This window comes from Watersipora subatra, chromosome 11, assembly GCF_963576615.1.
Source record: "Watersipora subatra chromosome 11, tzWatSuba1.1, whole genome shotgun sequence".
In the NCBI taxonomy this organism is placed as follows: Eukaryota; Metazoa; Bryozoa; class Gymnolaemata; order Cheilostomatida; family Watersiporidae; genus Watersipora; species Watersipora subatra.
The window spans coordinates 5,343,069-5,362,523 of record NC_088718.1 but is presented as its reverse complement, the minus strand read 5'-3'; positions in this window follow the sequence as shown (position 1 = coordinate 5,362,523).

Sequence of the window (19,455 nt, the reverse complement as noted above, 5' to 3'; positions counted from 1 at the left end):
TAACATGTGCGTAGGCTTGTCTCTCAACACATTGTATCGTGAATAGTTTTGCTATACAACGTATAGTATGCTTTTGCGATGCGATACATCAGCTTGACGAGACGCAGTTCTAACATTATTTTGTCATCAATACTTTCTTTATGCTTTGCCAACGCGCTTTGGCGAGACCGATAAACATACTTTAAGACATAATTCCAGTTGTAACCAACTTGTGCGCGCAATGAATAAAAAACTTGTTTGAATTGGTATAGCAAGTAGCGTCGCGATAATAGTAATTTATTATCGAACGTTCTAACGGCAATTTATATTGTCGAGGTAAGTATTGGCTTATATCATATTTATTGCACTATGGTATACCTATTGTAGCCGTATTTTTAAAGCATGTAAATAATTTACGCATGGCAAACTTTGCCGGTGCTTCCATGCGCATGCCTGCCAACCCAAGAGTGGGGCAATGCGTAAGATTTGGTTTTGGGGCAATTGATGTGTCAATGATAGTATATATAAAATTGTGGAAATTGGGGCAAAAATCTCACGCGTTTCTCACGCATTTTCATTTTTTCTTTGAAGTGATTGCGTGAGTCTCACGCCCAATGCGTGAGAGTTGGCAAGTATGTCCATGCATTATGTGTAGCTTGGGAGAGGTGTGGTCTGTTAAATAAGTACACTCACCAATAAATCCACAAGGGAAAAGCCTCGTCTGCAGTTCGTCACATGTATATATACCACTGTAGCCGTCTATATGGCCGACTCCTATAGGTTCACGTACTTGGGGTGTGACCTCTCAATGCCGGGCTGGCATACGTAACCTAAGGTCCTGCAATACGAGTGGGCACGAGGCAGACGCACGCATATACAACATGCCCTTTCTTTTGAAGTTGGTTAAACAGGCGCAATGCCGGACACAACCAACAAGCACAAAAACCTGAACACCTTTACGGAAGATGTGTTGCAAATAAAAGGAACATATCTTTGATTTGCTCATGTTCCTTTGGGAAGCATCAGAACCCTTCCTTACACATACACCGGTTTTCCTGGTTCAGGAATCTTCACCGAGTTTATCGACATCCATCAGGTTTTTATTGGTGACCTCACAGAAACTCTTCATTACCTGAAACCCGGTACTCACAGTTCAGGAGTTAGCCTCCTCCATTCTCAGCGACTTCCATGGACACCGTCCTTTCACCATTGCCATCCATGTAAGCCTTTTCCTCACCAGGGTCTCCATTACCTACAAACTCAGCCTCGCCGAAGCTTAGCTCCATAGGCAGTGCCTCCGTAGGCAAAGCCTCCGTACTTTCACTAGTGTGAGAGTCCCTGTAAACTGGCACTCTGTCCAGTTCACTGTCACTGGCAGTCACAGGCACCTCCTGTTCCTTCTGCTCAGTGTCTAATGCAGCCTCAACCTCATCGACCCAGGATCTCTGCAAACTGGTACTCGATTCATTGGTCTCATTAGCCCCACCGACCTTGCCACCAACGCCACTCTCATCAACCACTTTGCTAACCGGTGCATCTTGGCTTTTGCTCGTGTTGCCACTTGCAAATGCCTTGTTGCCCTTAGCACATCCACCACTCTTACCAACCTTGGCAGCGATACCTGAAACCTTCTGAGTAAGCTTTTTCAAGCTATCCAGAGCCTCAGACATCTGGCAATCAGCATCAAGCCAGCGAACAGGGTCGTCCTCCTCCTCTTGAAGCTGGGCAAGAGTTCTATGGTAGGCAGCTAGGGCCCCCTTCCTCCTTCTGGTGATGTCAGCTTTTTTGGCAACAACCTCCTCCTGTGATAGAAAGTCAAACTGGACATCAGCCAAAAATGACTAGACCTTATTGACCACAGGTCGCCTAACTGCCTTACCACATTCCGCGGCCGCGTAGCTAATGCTACGGGTGGGTACCTTAGGCTTGAGGGCCATATCTTCAGAGCTGGTCTTAGCTCTACTCTCCTCCGGGAGCTTCCTTCCTTTTCTGGTGAAAGAGGCTCCTCCTGCCGTGCCCTTCGTCATCACGTGCCCTACTTCCCCACAGTAGCTGCACATAGATTCCTTGCATTCCTTTGCCCAATGGCCCTTTCTCAGCACTTCCTGCAATAGTTGCAAAGGCTATCTATTGCATAGTGGTCCCTCTTACACCCGCAGAACCAGCAGAACAGTTTGCCCTCCTTGCCGCAGATCTGTCTGGCCTTCCCTTTAGCCTTTTGCGCAGCCTCCTTACCGGCTTGGCAGGTAGTCTTAGCGGGGTGTCGGTCCGCTCCTTTTCTGTCACCAGGCCGATCCCCGTCTCCTGGTCCTCCTCCACCAGAGGCAACAGACATCAGCACCAATATATATTACTCAGTAAAGTATCTGAAACCGTAATGTACAGGTTAAATGTTAATAAATGTAGTCGGGATTACGACTGCATATCACTCGTCTATCACTCCTCGTAACCACAACACCATCACTCACATTCTGACTGGTTGAGCCAGCTGTAGTGTCATCCTCCCCCATATCTAGGGGAGGTGTCACATTCATACCTTGTCCCACCGACTCTTTAACTAAAGTTGGTAGGTCTTCCATATCATCACTCTCCATACTCTTCCCTTCAGGGTGAAGTACAAAGAGGTGTTTTCTATTTCTACAGATCTCACTTTGTCCAACCCGCATCCAATAACTATCTGGAGAGTTATCCTCTCTCAGTACAACACCTTTTGACCCTGAGTCCGTAGGTGCCCTAACAAAGACCGTCTGACCTGGGCTCAGCTTACTTAACAAAGAAATTTTATAATTCTTGTCCAATTTACGTTTTAAATTCTTTATGCGAGAATTTTCCAATTCCTCAAACTGACCATAATCAATGTCACTTTCATATGGTATGCCCAATTTAGACCTTACAGCCCTACTAAACATATGTTCACTAGGTGTGAACACCGATAGTAATGAGGTAGTACGATAAGCCATTAATCCTGAATATTTGTCAGTAGTTTTTTTCCATAAAGACTTAACAATTTTTACAGCACTTTCTGCCATACCATTAGAACAAGGGTATTTAGGACTGCTAGTAATTAAACTAAACCCTTGATCCTCAACAATCTTCTTAAATTTCTTGCTATCAAAGCACCTTCCGTTATCTGACCTAACTATGTTAGGTATGCCAAACCGAGAAAACAATTCTCTCATAACAGTAATTATTGCTCCAGGTGTTTGTGAGGCCACGGGTAATGCCACTATCCACTTGGAGTAATATTCAACTGCCACTATGAACACACTGTTTTCTAGAACAAGCAAATTAGAACCGATAACCTCCCATGGTCTGGAAGGTAACGTTGACTCTTGCATAGGCTGATGTTTTATTTGCGAATGCACAATACACACATTACATTTACTTATGAAATCTTCAATATCACCAGAACAACCCGGCCACCAAAAGTGGCGTTGGGCTTTCCTGCGACATTTAGTGACGCCTTGGTGTCTCTCATGGCATACTTCTAGGTATTTAGGTCTTAAAGACTTTGGTATATATATCCTAGAATTATACAACAACATGCCTCCATATACACACAAGCTATTTTTAGCTGTGAATAACTTAGACATTTTACCTTGTAAACAACCATGTTTATCTGGCCATCCCTTTATCAAATATTCCATACACAGACTACTACACTCGTCATTAGCCATAGCGCTGACCACAGCCTCCTCCCTCAAATCTGTATGTGTATTGGAAGACACTATGTTGTGCAAATAAGCTTCTATCGAGTCACTCTTAGACTTAGTCTCACCACATGTATCGCTGTTAAGGCGATTCAAAGAATCAGCTAAATACATATCCTTACCTGCTGTATGAAAAATATTGTAATCATACCGCATCAGCCTTAATTTAAATCGTTGTACTCTCGCCAGCAAGCAGGAGAGATCTTTTTCACATAGAGTCGAGATCAAAGGTTTGTGATCTGACTCTATTTCAAATTTCTGTCCTACTAAGTAGTAGTCAAACTTTTCACATGCCCATGTAATTGCTAAGGCTTCTTATTCAACCATAGCATACCGAGTTTCCGTTTCTGACATTTTCCGTGATGCATACTCAACTGGTTGTCATATGTTTTCACCAGCTAGTTGCTATAAAACGGCACCAAGAGCGTTTTTACTGGCATCCGCAGACACCCGATGTTTAGCTCTTAGATTAAACGTACATAGAACTGGTTTTTTAGACATTTCTTTTTTAACGTCTTCAAAAGCTTGTTGTTGATCAGGCCCCCAATACCATTCAGACTTAAAGCTTGAAACTTCATAAATAAGAGTACAAAGTTCAGCTAGTTTTCTGCTAAACTGCGAAAAACGCCTCACTTCGGTTTTATTTGAAGGAGGTAACATGTTAACTATAGCTTCTATCTTACCAGGATCTGGCTTGATAGTACCGCCACTAACCACATGTCCAAGAAATTTTACTTCCGTTACACCAAATTCACATTTTTCCTTTCTCAAGGTCATTCCAGGGCTTTCTATTCTTTCCAAAACTTTGCGAAGTCTCACCCAATGCTGTGATGGGTCAAAACCATACACTAATATGTCATTCATTAAACAGATAACGCCTTTCAAACTATCCAATATTTTTTCCATTGCTCTTTGAAAGTATTCTGGAGCTGAGGAAATTCCAAAAGGCGGTGGTCAATAATTCCAAACAAACGTGGTCAATAATTTACTTTTAGGATCTAATTTCACCTGCCTAAAACCAGAGTTGGCATCAAGTTTTGAAAACATAGTGCCTTTAGACAGTTTGCATAACATATCTGAGATCTTAGGTAAAGGGTAAATTTCCCTTTCAACTCCTTTATTCAAATTTATTAAATCCACACACATTCTGATTTTCCCACCAGATTTTGGAGCTATTGTTAGGCCCGAACACCAATCAGTAGGTATTTCTACTTTTTCTATAACCCGGACCAGTGAGCATTTTATCAAGCTCTTTCTTAGTCTGAAATCTTAACCCAGCTGCAATTGATCTTGGGGAATACAACCTGACGGGTTCCGCCTCACCTCTCAAGGTGATGGAAAACATACCAGGCATAGTACCCAAGCCTTCAAACACTTTAGGAAATTTCTGAATAGGATCGAAACCATCCGTACACATACCAGTAATGACAGCGAGTAAATTAAGATTTTCAAGTTCCATCATTCCTAAAAGGTTGCATTTAGAGCCTTTCAATACATATACGGGAGCATCAGTAGTACGATACGAGCTCTCTATATTTACTTTACTGAACCTTAGAACTTTCAGACTTGAACCATCAGCACCACTGAGGTGTCGATCTGGCTCTTTCCGATCCAAACCAAGTTTACTTGATGTCTTAACAGTCAAGGTAGAAACAACAGCACCCGTATCAAATGTGAAATCAACTTCACTACCATTTACCTACAAGGTCTTAACTATTTTATTATTTAGTCATTTAGGACCTGCAGATGAAAGCCTTACACTTCTACTTGGGGAGTAAGAACTTGTACTATCCCTATCCCTTTTATTAGGGCTTTTGCCCCTACTCCGATCACTTTCCCTGCTACTACTTCTGTTGTAGCGGTGTCTATATTTACTTTTTCGAGTAATATCGGCGCCATCTTTCTTACAGTCAATGCTAGTAGGACCTTTCCTATTGCATACAAAACATCTAGCTGCAGGGCAACTACGTAGCCTATGATCTCCACTACCACAGTTGTAACATTCATCATCACTCTTGGGTGACTGTCCATCCTTATACTTAACACGCCAATTTCGGTTATACCTGTCAACGCTAAAGTTTCTTGAAGACCTGCTAGAGTCTCTATACCTGCTCCTATGATTATAACTAGGAAATTCGTAACCAGACTTTCTACTCCATTTTCTAGAGTATTTATTCTTAGACCTTTCATCATAATAACTTTTACGTTGACTTTGTGCAATTCTGTTAATTTCACCATTTTTGCAAGCACTTGAATCAGAACTTGAATAACGACTGGCTCTTCTTACTTTAGATTTAATTCTATGAGCTTTTGTCAAAATTTCCAAAATACTTAGTTCGCTAGTTTTACTTTTAGCACCTTCTAATATGGCGTCAGATTCTCGTGCGAGTTTCCTGGCCATCAAAGTATCCGTTAGAATTTTCCAATTTAACTCCATTTGTTGCATTAATTGCCTACGTAAAAAAACCTTCTCGCAAGCCATTAACATCTATTGCAAGAGCAAATTCTTTCCTTACATCTTCATTACCACCAAAATCTACTGAGTTTTTTAACTCGAAGCAAATAATCACTTTCCTTTTCACAAGCTGTTTGTGAAACAGTAACGAATTTCATCAATTTAACGTATACCGTTTCATCAGTACCGTAAATAGTAACTAAATGAGCCATAGCCTCATCATAAGTAGAATTTTCATTCTGCATACAAAAACCAACAGAGCTCAAAGCATCTTTATCATCACTACCTATTGTGTGTAATAACGCAAGAAGTTTCATACAGCCACTAAATTTATGGTTGCCGTCTTCATCCTTGCCCCATCTCATACTAACCATTTCTCCGACAATTTGAAAACTATTAAACCATCTTTTCCATGAACGTTAACGTCACCACTATCCAATTTTAACAAAGGAAAATCATTAAAATTAAACGCCATAATTGATGCGTAACACAACACGAACACTACACAAGTGTTAAAAGCACCACCAAGTTTCACTGAGCACCACTGCACCGTAAACACTTAATTTCACTGAACACCACTACACTGTAAACACTGAAAGCACGGAAACCACACACGAAACACTCACGAGGTATAGAACCTGTAAAACACTGAACACAAGTATCACAGCACAAATCACTTTTAACAACCACGCAACGGCGATCCTGCCGACTGCACCATGTTAAATAAGTACACTCACCAATAAATCCACAAGGGAAAAGCCTCGCCTGCAGTTCGTCACATGTATATACACTATACTACTGTAGCCGCCTACATGGCCGACTTCTATAGGTCCACATACTTGCGGTGTGACCTCTCAATGCCGGGCTGGCATACGTAACCTAAGGTCCTGCAATACGAGTGGGCACGAGGCAGACGCACGCATATACAACATGGTCAGAACAGCATAGAAGTTGTTACGCAGTACCAAGCTGCAACGATGGCACATCAACCTTCTCTTTGCCATTACCCTTTACCACCACGACGATACATGCCCATGGCAGAAGTGCTGTCACCAATCTCACGACAGTCCCTACTGCAAACCTGTGTGCAAGCCAAATCACCAGCCTCGCGACTACACGATAGTTTAATATGCCTAGACCACTACACGCAGATTTTCTGCTAGTAAAGACATGGCGACTTAGTAGGTCAGCTCACTCGCTCACCTCACTGCAGCTTATCTTCTTCAGCCCTGTTTAACGCCCGTTTATATAACTAGACCTGTTAGATAGTTTCCCGGCTTTTTTGTGGAAAACCAGCTTTTCATAAGCCCTGGCTTTTCATAAAAGCCAGCTCCTGCATTTCCGGCTAATTACAGGAAAGCTTACAAGGAACGGATATTCACATAATATCCCACAGGAGAAACTGTCATTAAAACACAATTAATCCGCATCCACACATACAACAGCGTTGAACTTGCTTTGTCGCCATGTCCTATTTTCATTGTTTAGTTTGTGCCACTTTGCGTTGGTTATGTGAACTAATCTGACTATTAGGCCTAGGCCTACTGATTCCTACACTAACGAAGGTGTTAAGCTCGTACCTCGTGGAGCATAGAACACTCTAACAACACCGATGTTGTAAAGGGGAAAGTACAGTGTACAGTGTGAGACAGTGATACAACATGCTGCTGTGGTTATTCTTGATCGTTGATCCAATCCTCATATCTCTAATAATGCGTGGGAGAAAGCTGTTAGAAAGCCATACATGGTTGGATGCATATACGAAAGTTGTTTCACCCCTTGTAGCTAAACGGATGATCATTGTTGCGCTGTTTCTGTTTTTAAGCATTTCATCATAAGCTGAACAAAGGGTGTTATGTCTATCTTCATCAAAGAGTATTCTCATCAGTAGGTAAGGCTATTTGATGTTAGTGATGTTAGTTGAGGTTAGTAATGACAATTGTAGTTGAGCTTGCACTTTTGTCAGACCGGGACGACCTTTAATGCTTTTGATAAAGCTGACAGCTTTGTTTTGTACTGATTCTAGCAATTCAGCAGTGGCTTTATTTGCAGGGTTCAGTAGAGTGTCTCCTTACTCAAGAAAAGGTCTGCATAGACTGGTGTATGCTAACAGCTTGTACTTTTCAGCTGCTTTGACGAGGGAGTGTTTGGTACAACCTAGAACCTTGGATGCGAAGCCAATCATTTTGTCTACGAGTTTGTTAAATCTCAGATTTGATAGCATGAATATCAAAATATTTGGTCTTTGATACTGTGCATAGTGCTGACCTTCCCAAATATAAGTTTTCTGATTGGTTGGCTTCTTGCAGAAAACCATATTTTTACATTTATCAACAATGAAGGCTATTTATTTTTCATCTGACAGACCATTCATAGAGCTGATCAATGTCATTTTAAAAGCATTGCGATTCTCTGTCATAGTTAACTCGAGTATAAAGAAATGTATCATTTTCATACAAACTGACATTATGCGACACAGCATTTGGGAGGTAATTTATATATATGTAAGAAATAATGTTGACCCAGTACCGAGCCTTGTGGGACTCCAGCAGTCACTGCAACGCTATGAGATATCACCCTTTTAATAGCCACTTTTTGACCTTTATCTGTAAGGAAACCTTTGTATTCAATTGCACATGTTCTGGTTTATACCAGCAATCTTTCTAATTTTTTGTATAGGAAGTTTATGTAGGACCTTGTCGAATGCTGTAATTCTTGAAATCAAGAGTTACGCTGTAAAAAGCTTGAGCCTTTTTCGATCTTTGTCTAGATCATGGTTAGTAGCACGCAGTTAGGTTTTACAACTAAGACCACTTCTGAATCTGTGCTGCTTGTTACATAGCACAGCATCTAGGGTTTAGTTAAGATCCTGTATTGATGAGAGTGTAAGCGAACTGACAGTGAGCAGGAGTGGTAGTTCAATCACAATACAATACTACCTGGGTGATCTCTTTAGAGATTACTCAGGTAGTATTGTAATTGTATTGTATTGTCTCAATACTACCTGGGTGATCTCTTTAGAGATCACCCAGGTAGTAGCTGAGAGTACCTGGGTGATCCCTAAAAAAATTGAGTAAAGTTGAGAGTACCTGGGTGATCTCTAAAAAAATCACCCAGGTAGTATTGAGACAATACAATACAATTACAATACTACCTGGGTGATCTCTTTAGAGATCACCCAGGTAGTATTGTAATTGTATTGTATTGTCTCAATACTACCTGGGTGATTTTTTTAGAGATCACCCAGGTAGTATAGTAATTGTAATGTATTGTCTCAATACTACTATTGTATTTGTATTTGTAGCTCGTATTTCTTGTAGTTTAGGCATTATTCCCTTTTGGTAACTGGTTTTACTAATATTTACATACAACACTGGCATGAAAATTCTTTTTATCAAGTCAAAAAACTTTATGATTCGTTTTTTGATAAATGTAATCAGTTGAAAATTGATTATAACTGTTGTATTCGTTAGATGCGACCCTAATCATAAGCTATTATCGGATATTCAATAGTACTGAATATCTTAACGTTTTAGAATAGCAAGTAGAAACCGGAAGAGTGTCTTATTACCCATAATTTTCAAGTTATCTCCAGCATAGAAAGCGGCAATACACATAAACAATATTTATGTCTATGCATAATTGATACGAAATAAGGCTAACTCAAACTACATGTAAGTAAGTAATGCAACACCTCCCTATCAGTTATATACTCGGCTCAAACTAAAGTTTCTGAACATACAACAGTGGTAATAAAATATCATATCGATACCATCAATACAAGTAGCGCAAACCAAGAAAACCAAAGATTTATCAGAAACATAAACAAAGAGCCTTGATCCAATTGAAACATTCAGCATCTTACATCATACCCAATATTTAACACGCTGAGTTATAACTTAAAAGTTAGTGTAAAAGGTTCATAACATAGGGAACAGTACGTGTAAAAGCATTACATTGAATCATACAACCAATTGGTTGTATATACTCAAAACAGCCTAGCTACACTTATAATCAGATAGATATCTAGGTGGTTTAGATTGACGACCAGACCGTGTAACAGTACAAGGCTCAGTGTTAGATAAGGGTATAATAGCAGATCTGTTACGTGTTAAAACTCGACCGTTGTCACACTGCACAGACACTGACCTCATACAGTCATTGGTAGGGTTTTGTACTACACCCTCATGTCTATTGTCACGAATTTGAACTACACTGCCCCTTTCAAGAGGTCTCAATGGTCTCACTTTAGTCTTGTCATGATTGTCCTTCATGCGTAACTTATAAGCATCATTGCTAGCTTTGAAGGCATCATGGTCAGGCAGTGAAGGTTTCAGAGTATCTGGATGAGTAACAACTGTCGTACGTAGTTTTCTCCCGGTTAGCAGCTCAGCTGGAGAGTAATGTCTTTGTTGTGGAGAAGATCTATAAGCTAACATAGCCAAATAAAAGTCATCCTCTTTCTTTAACATACGTTTTATAGTTTGTATAGCTCATTCAGCAGCTCAGTTAGCTCTAGGGTAATGAGGACTGCTAGTCACATATGCAAAACCATAGTCCTTAGCAAACAGGGCAAAGTCTGTAGACAAATATTGGGGACCATTATCAGAGATAAGGCACTCAGGAACACCGTGTCTGGAGAACATGCTCTTCATATGTGATATGACACTTCTTGAAGAACTATCATTTCCCAGCAAAGCTATTTCAGAAAACCTTGAGTAGTAGTCCACTAACACCAAATACACCTGGCCTTTATAATGAAAGATATCAGAACCTAACACCTGCCAAGGTCTTTCAGGTGTAGCTGTAGGCCTAAGAGGTTCAATAGGCTTAGCAGCTTCTTCTCTACACTTCAGGCATTGATTATCATAGTCTCAATAGCTTTTGACATGTTGGGCCACCATACACAGTTTCTAGCTCTAGACTGACTTTTAGTGATACCGAGATGGCCTTGTGCAAGTCTGCTAGCACATCCAACCTTTGCGCAAGGGGTATAACAATGCGTGTTCCAAACATTAGGAATCCTTTGTTGATGCTTAAAAAGGCTTGTTGATCAAAGTAAGGCTTTAGAACTATGTCAACAGAAGAAAGATAGGATGGCCAGCCTTCTTCTACATATGATATGACCTTACGCAACACCTCATCATTTTGCTGTCCCTTACGCATGACTTCTAAACGTCAATCTAATCCATTGAAATGAACTATTTCAGCACTGTAGTGTTCTATCTCTTCAACTCTAGATGTGTCTAATAAATCTGGTTTAGCGCAGGTATGTCTTGACAAAGCATCCGCAGATATGTTATGCTTTCTATTGATATGAGTTATTACATAGTCATACCTCTGAAGTCTAAGCTTGAAACCCTGAATACGTGCGGGGAGTCTATCTAAAAACTTATCTCCAAAGAGTGAAATGAAGGGCTTGTGATCCGTTTCAATGGTAACCCGTTTTATGCTCAGGATATACTTAGAGAATTTTTCCATAGCCCAGCAAACTCCGAAAGCTTCTTTCTCTATAGCAGTATACCGCTGCTCAGTTTCACTAAAAGATCGGCTGGCCGTAGCAATTAGCCTTCTTGTTCCATCTTCTTGAATCTGACTGAATGTTGCCCTACCCCATGATTAGAGGCATCCGTTGTCACAAAAGTCGGCCTTGTAGAGCTATATGTAGCAAGCACCGGTGGTTCTTTAAACAGTTCTTTCACATTTTGAAAAGCCATGGTTTGACTAACTCCCCAATACCATCCTTCTTTTGTGATGTCTGCATGAAGAAGACCTCTTAGGGGCTTACTTACTTCAGCTAACTTACTAGAAAATTTTGCAAACTCGTTTGTTAGACCTAGAAAACTTCTAATTTCTGTAACTGTTTTGAGGGTGGGAAAGTCCATGATTCCTTGGAGTCTGAGACCAGCATGAATTCCTGTCTTATCAATTACATGACCAAGAAGTTGAACCTGTGGCACCCCAAACTGACACTTAGACTTATTAAGTGTCATGCCAGTTTCTAAAATCCGCCCAAGCACTTCTTGTAATCTATTGTCATGGTCTTTTTTGTCTTTCCCAAAGACCAGCACATCATCCATGTGTATAATTACACCCTTAATCCCAGACAATATTCTGTTCATTTCTGCTTGAAATATTTCTGGGAAACTGTTCAGGCCTTGAGGAAGTCGTAAATAATGAAACCTGCCTTTGTGTGTGAGAAATGTGGTAAGCTTACATGACTCATTGGACAAAGGGATTTGCCAAAATCCGTTCCAAATTAGCTAAGCTATCTTCTAATGTAGACATCGGATGTACTTCCCGAAGTATGTGTTTATTTAAAGCAGTGTAGTCAGTACATATTTTTACTGACTCTTGATTACGCTTAGGTACTATGACCATTGGTGCTACCCAGGGAGTAGGTTCTTCTATAGGGGCTATAGCTTTGTCAATGAGCATTTTCTTTAATGCTTCATCAGTTTTAGCTCTGAGGAAAAAGGCGATAGGTCGGGGGACATGGATGGCGAAAGGAGTAGAATTGGACTTTAAACAGATACTATACTCTCGGTCTTCCTTTTTTAGTCTACGAAACAGACGGCTATCTACTTCCACAAATCCAATCTCACACCGACTATGGTCTACAGAGACCAGCTTTAGACTTTCACAAGCTTTTCTACTTAGTAATGGTGTTGTTTGCTTATCTACTACATAAATTTCTTCAGAAATAGTTTTTTTTCAGCACTCATCTTGCATGACATTGCCCCTAAGCAACGTAGTGGTGTATGACCGGGTCCATACAATTTTTTAGTAGTTTTGTTGAGACTACCAACACAGTGCCTAGGTCCACAAACACTGAGTGAGGCTCTAGTGTCTAATTTGAACTTGATTAACTGACTCCTTTTTGTATCAGTATGGACTTTTATATTAGCTAACCAAGAACCTGTTTACACATTACCAACCTGAGAAATCTCCTCAAAGTAAATCTCAGCTGTATCATTAGAACTACCCTCTGAATGTGTGTCCTGCAACTTATGAACAGTTTGCTTACTTTTAGAAAGACACACACTAGCCCAATGATTCCTAAGATTACATTTACTGCATTTTGTTCCAAATGCTGGACATTTACTTTTTCCATGCATTTTTCCACACTTTGAACACTTGATACTATTCCCAAAGGATGATCTACTACTATAACTGTCATCAGTGGGCCTGGCAAGAACAGCGTTTATGCCAGGTGTGTCTGATTTCATTGTGGTAGTTCCAGCTTTGGAGACCTCGTTTACTCTCACAGCCTTGATAACATAATCTAAGGTTAAGGTTCTATCGGATTCTCGCATATGCCTTTCTCTCACCTTGGTGTCATCTAGACCAAAAAGAAGTTTATCACTGATAAGTGAATCTCGTTGATTACCAAATTCACACTCCTCTGCCAGGCGTCTCAGTTTCATCAAGTAAACATCTATAGCTGTACCATCTTGCTCACATTTATGAAACTCAAATCTGCTGACCATGATACTAGATCTAGGGTTACAGTATTCCTAAAACTTGGCCAGAACATCATTTAATTTCCGATCTGTTTTACCCTCATCTATTTCAGTAGGTTGATCTTCCCCATCGACCAAAGCCATAAATTCCATAACATAAAATTCATGAACATCTTCACCCCCACATGTTTAAACATTGCTAATTTACATCTTTCTGCGCCCTCTGAAGCATCAACCAAGTTTATTGCTAGCATATAGTCAGTGAACGCCCTCTTTCAGCAATGCCATTCCAAAGACAAGTCATTAGATCGAAGATTAAGCAGTGATGGCGGTAAGATTCCCTACATAACAACTAAGGCATGAGTTACAACGTTGCCACCATGTTGTATTCATTAGATGCGACCCTAATCATAAGCTATTATCGGATTGTCATTAGTACTTAACATATTAACGTTTTAGAATAGCAAGTAGAAACCGGAAGAGTGCTTTATTACCCATAATTCTCACGTTATCTCCAGCATAGAAAGCGGCAATACACATAAACAATATGGATGTCTATGCATAATTGATACGAAATAAGGCTAACTCAAACTAAGTAAATAATGCAACAATAACTATTAAACGTGTCATATTACTAGGGTAGCCAATTGAACCAATAAAAAATAACAGTCATTTAACTCAATGTCAGCTCAATTTGACACAATTACTCGCTACTCAACACACCCTCCCGTGAAGCTAACTTTTGGCAAACCAAAAATATAAAAAGGCATATTAAAACAAGAGTTTTATTATACTGCAAACTTAGAAATAGCAGATTTATATGAAAACAGTATTATGTGATGTGGTTGACTAGTATGGTGTAGAAGCGCGGTCCTCTCTTTCTAATAACTAATCCTTGATGCGTCAATACCTTCTCGCAACTGCCGTGACCTCAGATGTCAATGTAGCCAAAGCTTCACAGCCCAATCATACATGCTAAGTAGCTTAAGCAACTAAGATACTATAACTGTTCTCGCGAGAAGAATTGGCCTTGATCGCGGATATAGCGATTGAACCTTACGAAACACCGAAAATGCACATTCAAGAAAACATGAAAAAGCATCTTGTTTCATAGAATTAATAGAATTCATAGCTTTTGAATACGACGATACTGGAACCTCTCAATACTGGTATAAATGTAAAAATGAGATATCATACTGTCTGTCTGACCGAATGGTGAGACATTGTCGCGGCTCTTCTTACAGAGATAATACAATTGTTCGCGTGAAAAGAATTGCCCTCGACCTCGAAAATAGCAATTGAACTTTACGAAAAACCAAAAATAGAAGTTCAAAAAAACACGAAAAAGCATCGTGTTTTATAGAATTAATAGAATTGAAAGATTTTTAAATAATACGTCATTTAATGTGTGCATACAGTATACCGTATATGATAGTGCCTTTGATCAAGATGCCTTGTTTAGCTCAGTGGTAGAGCACGTGGATTGTAAGCTTGCGGTTGCAATCTCCATAAGTTCAAATCCATCATAAAGTGCAATTTTAAATTCTAAGATTTTAACAGCTATAGCTAGACATACACAACGATGAATACACAGACAAACTTTGAGAAAAATATATACAAACATTGAGAAATCTATATATAGATAGATGTAGCCACTCGTTAACTACACAAACTTACAAATCGTAATTTGTAGATGAGATCAAGAGTAAAGGCTGTGATGCATTGCGCTCGTTGCCATTGAAATCTATTTACTATGCATTCTGGGAGGCAGCTCTTCCGCTCTCCACTACTATTACAATATTCATTCAACTCTCATGGGAATGGGAGCCATAGAGCTACAAATCATAGAATGCTCAGCACTGAGGCATGCTAAAATGCTAGCTCATTTTGATTAGTTGGAAACTTAAGTCGCTGTTATAGTTGCCCAGAATAAAAATATTTTTTGACACCTAAACGTATGCTTAATTTCAATTAACATTTGTGATTAAAATTTTTAACATCAATATGATTTGTTTATTTTAAGAGTTTGGTTTGAGTTTATTGGTTTTACTAAAATTTCTGTGAAATTTGAAAGTTCTCTGTTAAAAACAATGTTTGTGAGAAATACTGGAAAACCTCTAATTGAACGCCATGGCGCTCTATTTTTCAACCTTTCCTGTATAGTGGCAGTCAATTGGAGGCGGCGTTCAAATAGAGGCTGACAGTCTATTTTTTAAATGGCTCGTCAATATTTTTGGAAGATAAATTTAGCCCTATTACAGGCAGGGCCGTATTGTTCTATGAGGTAGCCTCTGCTGTGCAGAGGCAAAATTTCAGCACCCAAAACGGCAAAACGGTTATTTTCTTGTTGTTTAGTGTCGACAATTTTCGAACGAAAGGAGCGAACGTATCGTGCAGAGCCCGTTTCAGAATATTACTAGTGGTTGCAAACCTAGCAAACCCATTTCGACAACATTGTTTACTGCTGAGAATGGAACGGAAAACAGACGTTTCAGTTTTGTTCGTTCTGGATTCACATATTTAATGATAATGATTAAGTTTAAATGTGCTAGACGCTGTTGAACTGACGAAGAGTTTTGATTATGACGACTACCATAAATTCTGGACTTTCAAAACATTTACTTATACTTAAGATCAATATTTTGATAGTTATGGGAAACCAATTACTTACGGGATTGTGTAGAATAATTCTTGGTTGGCTTCACTAGCCTTATTGCCGTTTTACGAAATATTTTGACGATAGTCATTTGACTGATTACAATTTGAAAATGATATTTGAAATGTTTTCTTTATTATTATATTTGTTATATCGACGCTGCGTGAAGCTGACATGTTTAGAAGTACATGTATCTTGAAACTTTCACGAAAAGAAGAAATTTGTTGCGAGCTTTCTTCTTACTGCTCATATATCGAGTATGCTTGCTAATTCTTCCACACTATCTTTACGTGAAAACATCTACTTCATTGCATGGAATTCAACTCAGGATTTTCTGAGGCTGCATACATGTAACAGCCGATTTAAACTTTTTGTAATTTTGTGTTTTTCCTTTTTTAATATCTGCTTGACAAGCTCTAGTTACGTATTATATGTCCATAATTTGTTTGTTTAGTGAGCTATATTATTATCTATATTTGCATGGAAATATTTTTTGTATAGTTTTAATTTTATGCTCACTCGTTGAACCTGTTTAACCATGGGTAAGGGTTGTACCATTAGCACCAAACCTGATCACCCAAGCCGTGAGAAGAATCTCTAACTTTGTTAAATTCAAAATCAACCATCTTCAAATTTAAATAATCTTCAGGAAAGAACTCTGACATCACGTTGAACTTTGAGTCACTCAGTGACTGGTGCTCTTGTTATAGATCTAGATAGCTCAAATCAGTTTTATTGTTCTACCATTATTTTTTCTCAGCAGAATCGCAAACCTTCTAATATTCAAAATTAAATAATCTTTAGTATTTTATTTATAGATTTGCTGTTTAGAGTTTATTATCAAATCTTAATCAATAATCATAATATTTTTCTTTCTTACCCCTGGCACAAGTTTACATACCACATGACATATATTCAGTAAATCGTATGAAAGGTCATACACAGCATTCTTGATGATTTTTGAGAAATTTTTCTAGTATTATGCTTGCTTGTATAAATTGCAATAATACAATTAAAACTGCTCTCAGATAGGGTTTCTTGTGTGTGTTCTGTAAAATTTTTTCGATATTCGAGAGGGCGTTGCATCCCTCCCCAACCCACCCCGCTGGCGGCTTGAGCCTACAGCTCTCACAAGTTGCCTAAGGGGGCTACTCAAGATATTGGCAGAGGCATCCTAAAAATGAATAATACAGCCCTGATTACAGGCAAAGCGAATGTTGCCTATATTTTGCACTCTTTATCCGGTGGACCGATGTTAAACCTTTTGGATGCAATAAAGCTGTTAACTTACCTCTAATTTGTTAAATATCTCTTAATAAATGTGCATTGAGAAACCAAGAAATATCTCTACCAGTTGATATCTATTGCTTGAAATTAACCTGCGATGATATTATAGCCTGTGTCCTTCTTTGCAAGTTGTTGAAGTTTTCAAATTTTATTTTCTAAATTTGAAGGCATATTTTCATTTTATATCTATATTTAACATTGTTGAATAAAAGCTCAATGCACTCACTGATATGTTTGCTACAGTTTGCAGCCAAAAATAGCTTTTTATGTGCAATAGAAGTGGAGTTATGAGCATCGATAGATCGCTGCCATAACCAGTTTGGTTATGAGCCGGTCTCATGTTCATGCTGAGGTTTTACTTTGCTCTGTTGCAGCTGGGAGCAAGTTTTAATAGCGCCACAGATTCCTTAAGCTCAGGTAATTATTCTTCTGGTCTATTAAGACTTGAACCTTTTCATATGAGATTAATTTGTTTTAAAATCTGCTTCATATATTAAACTGCATGTTGAATCAAATATTACCATAGGAGTTCCGCAACCCAAAAACCTATGGTATATACTTGACTGGTGATTAAACATACGGTAATGTTAACACTAATGCATTACATGTATGTAAAACTAAGTGAAAATCTACATACCATTTTTCTGTTTTTCAATAGCCTTTTTCCGTTATCGTTGACATTTTACGCATGCGTTAGAAAATATGTGTAGGTAATCTTGAGTCGGTGTTTGTTCATATTATGATTGTTAGGTTTCATTTGACTCCAAACTGCTATGCAGATTGTTTGGTAATTGACACGTAGACTACTGGTTTTTTTGAGGAAAACTTTAACTAGAAATGCCACTGTCATACAGCCCACGACCAAAGTGATATTGGAAAAAAGAAAGGGTACTGCTGGTTGAGAAATGCAATATTAGCAGTCAAATGGCACTGCAGTGCAATAGGAGAACTACGAGGGCGATTCGATAAGTAAAGATAATTTCATTATAAGTTAAAATATTATTGTGATACATGCATAATTTTTTGGAGTTATATTCTTTTAGGTGTTGTCTTCACACTGTAATCATTTTCAATAACTTTGAGGTTATAAATTTTTTTGGAGACTATTTCAAAATGGCTGCCCCTCTTGAAATTTGCTCACATGTTGAACAGAGAGCTGTAATAAGATTTTTGTCAAGTGAAGGAGTCAGACCAAGTGACATTTATAGGAGAATGAAAGCTCAATATGGTGAGAGTTGTTTAAACCAAAACAGAGTTTTCAAATGGGCTAGCAGTTTTAAAGAAGGAAGGACCTCTATTGAGAATAAGCCAAGGTCAGGCAGGCCAAAAGAGGCAGCCACACCATCCAATTTGGAGGCTGTAGACAAGCTTGTCAGAGCAGACAGGAGGATAAAGGTAGAGGAAATTGCTGAATCATTGAGCATCTCCATTGGAACAGTGCATTCCATTCTTCATGAAGATCTTGGGTACTCAAAGGTGTGAGTGAACACACTCAACTACTGTGAGCGAATGGTTATGAAGGCAATCTGCAGAATTTTATGCAGATGGGATCAAAAAACTGGTACCAAGATGGCAGAAATGTGTTGACTTGTCTGGCAAATATGTTGAAAAAAAAAAAAAAATAAAGTATCTAACTCAACTACAACTTGACTTATTGTAAAATTATCTTTACTTATCGAATTGCCCTCGTACAATGGTAGCTGCAATAGTAGCTGTAATGTACTGGGTGTTATTATGTACAACAAACAGCAATAATGAAAGGAAAAGATTATATGTTTATATCTCTCCCCTGCAATAGGAGAAATGCAATATTAGGAGTAAAATGGCAAGCTTTTGTGTAATATACACAGTTTAAAAGTTGGTTGTGTTGAATGTAGAATGGTTTTGACAGCGATCTGCAACCAA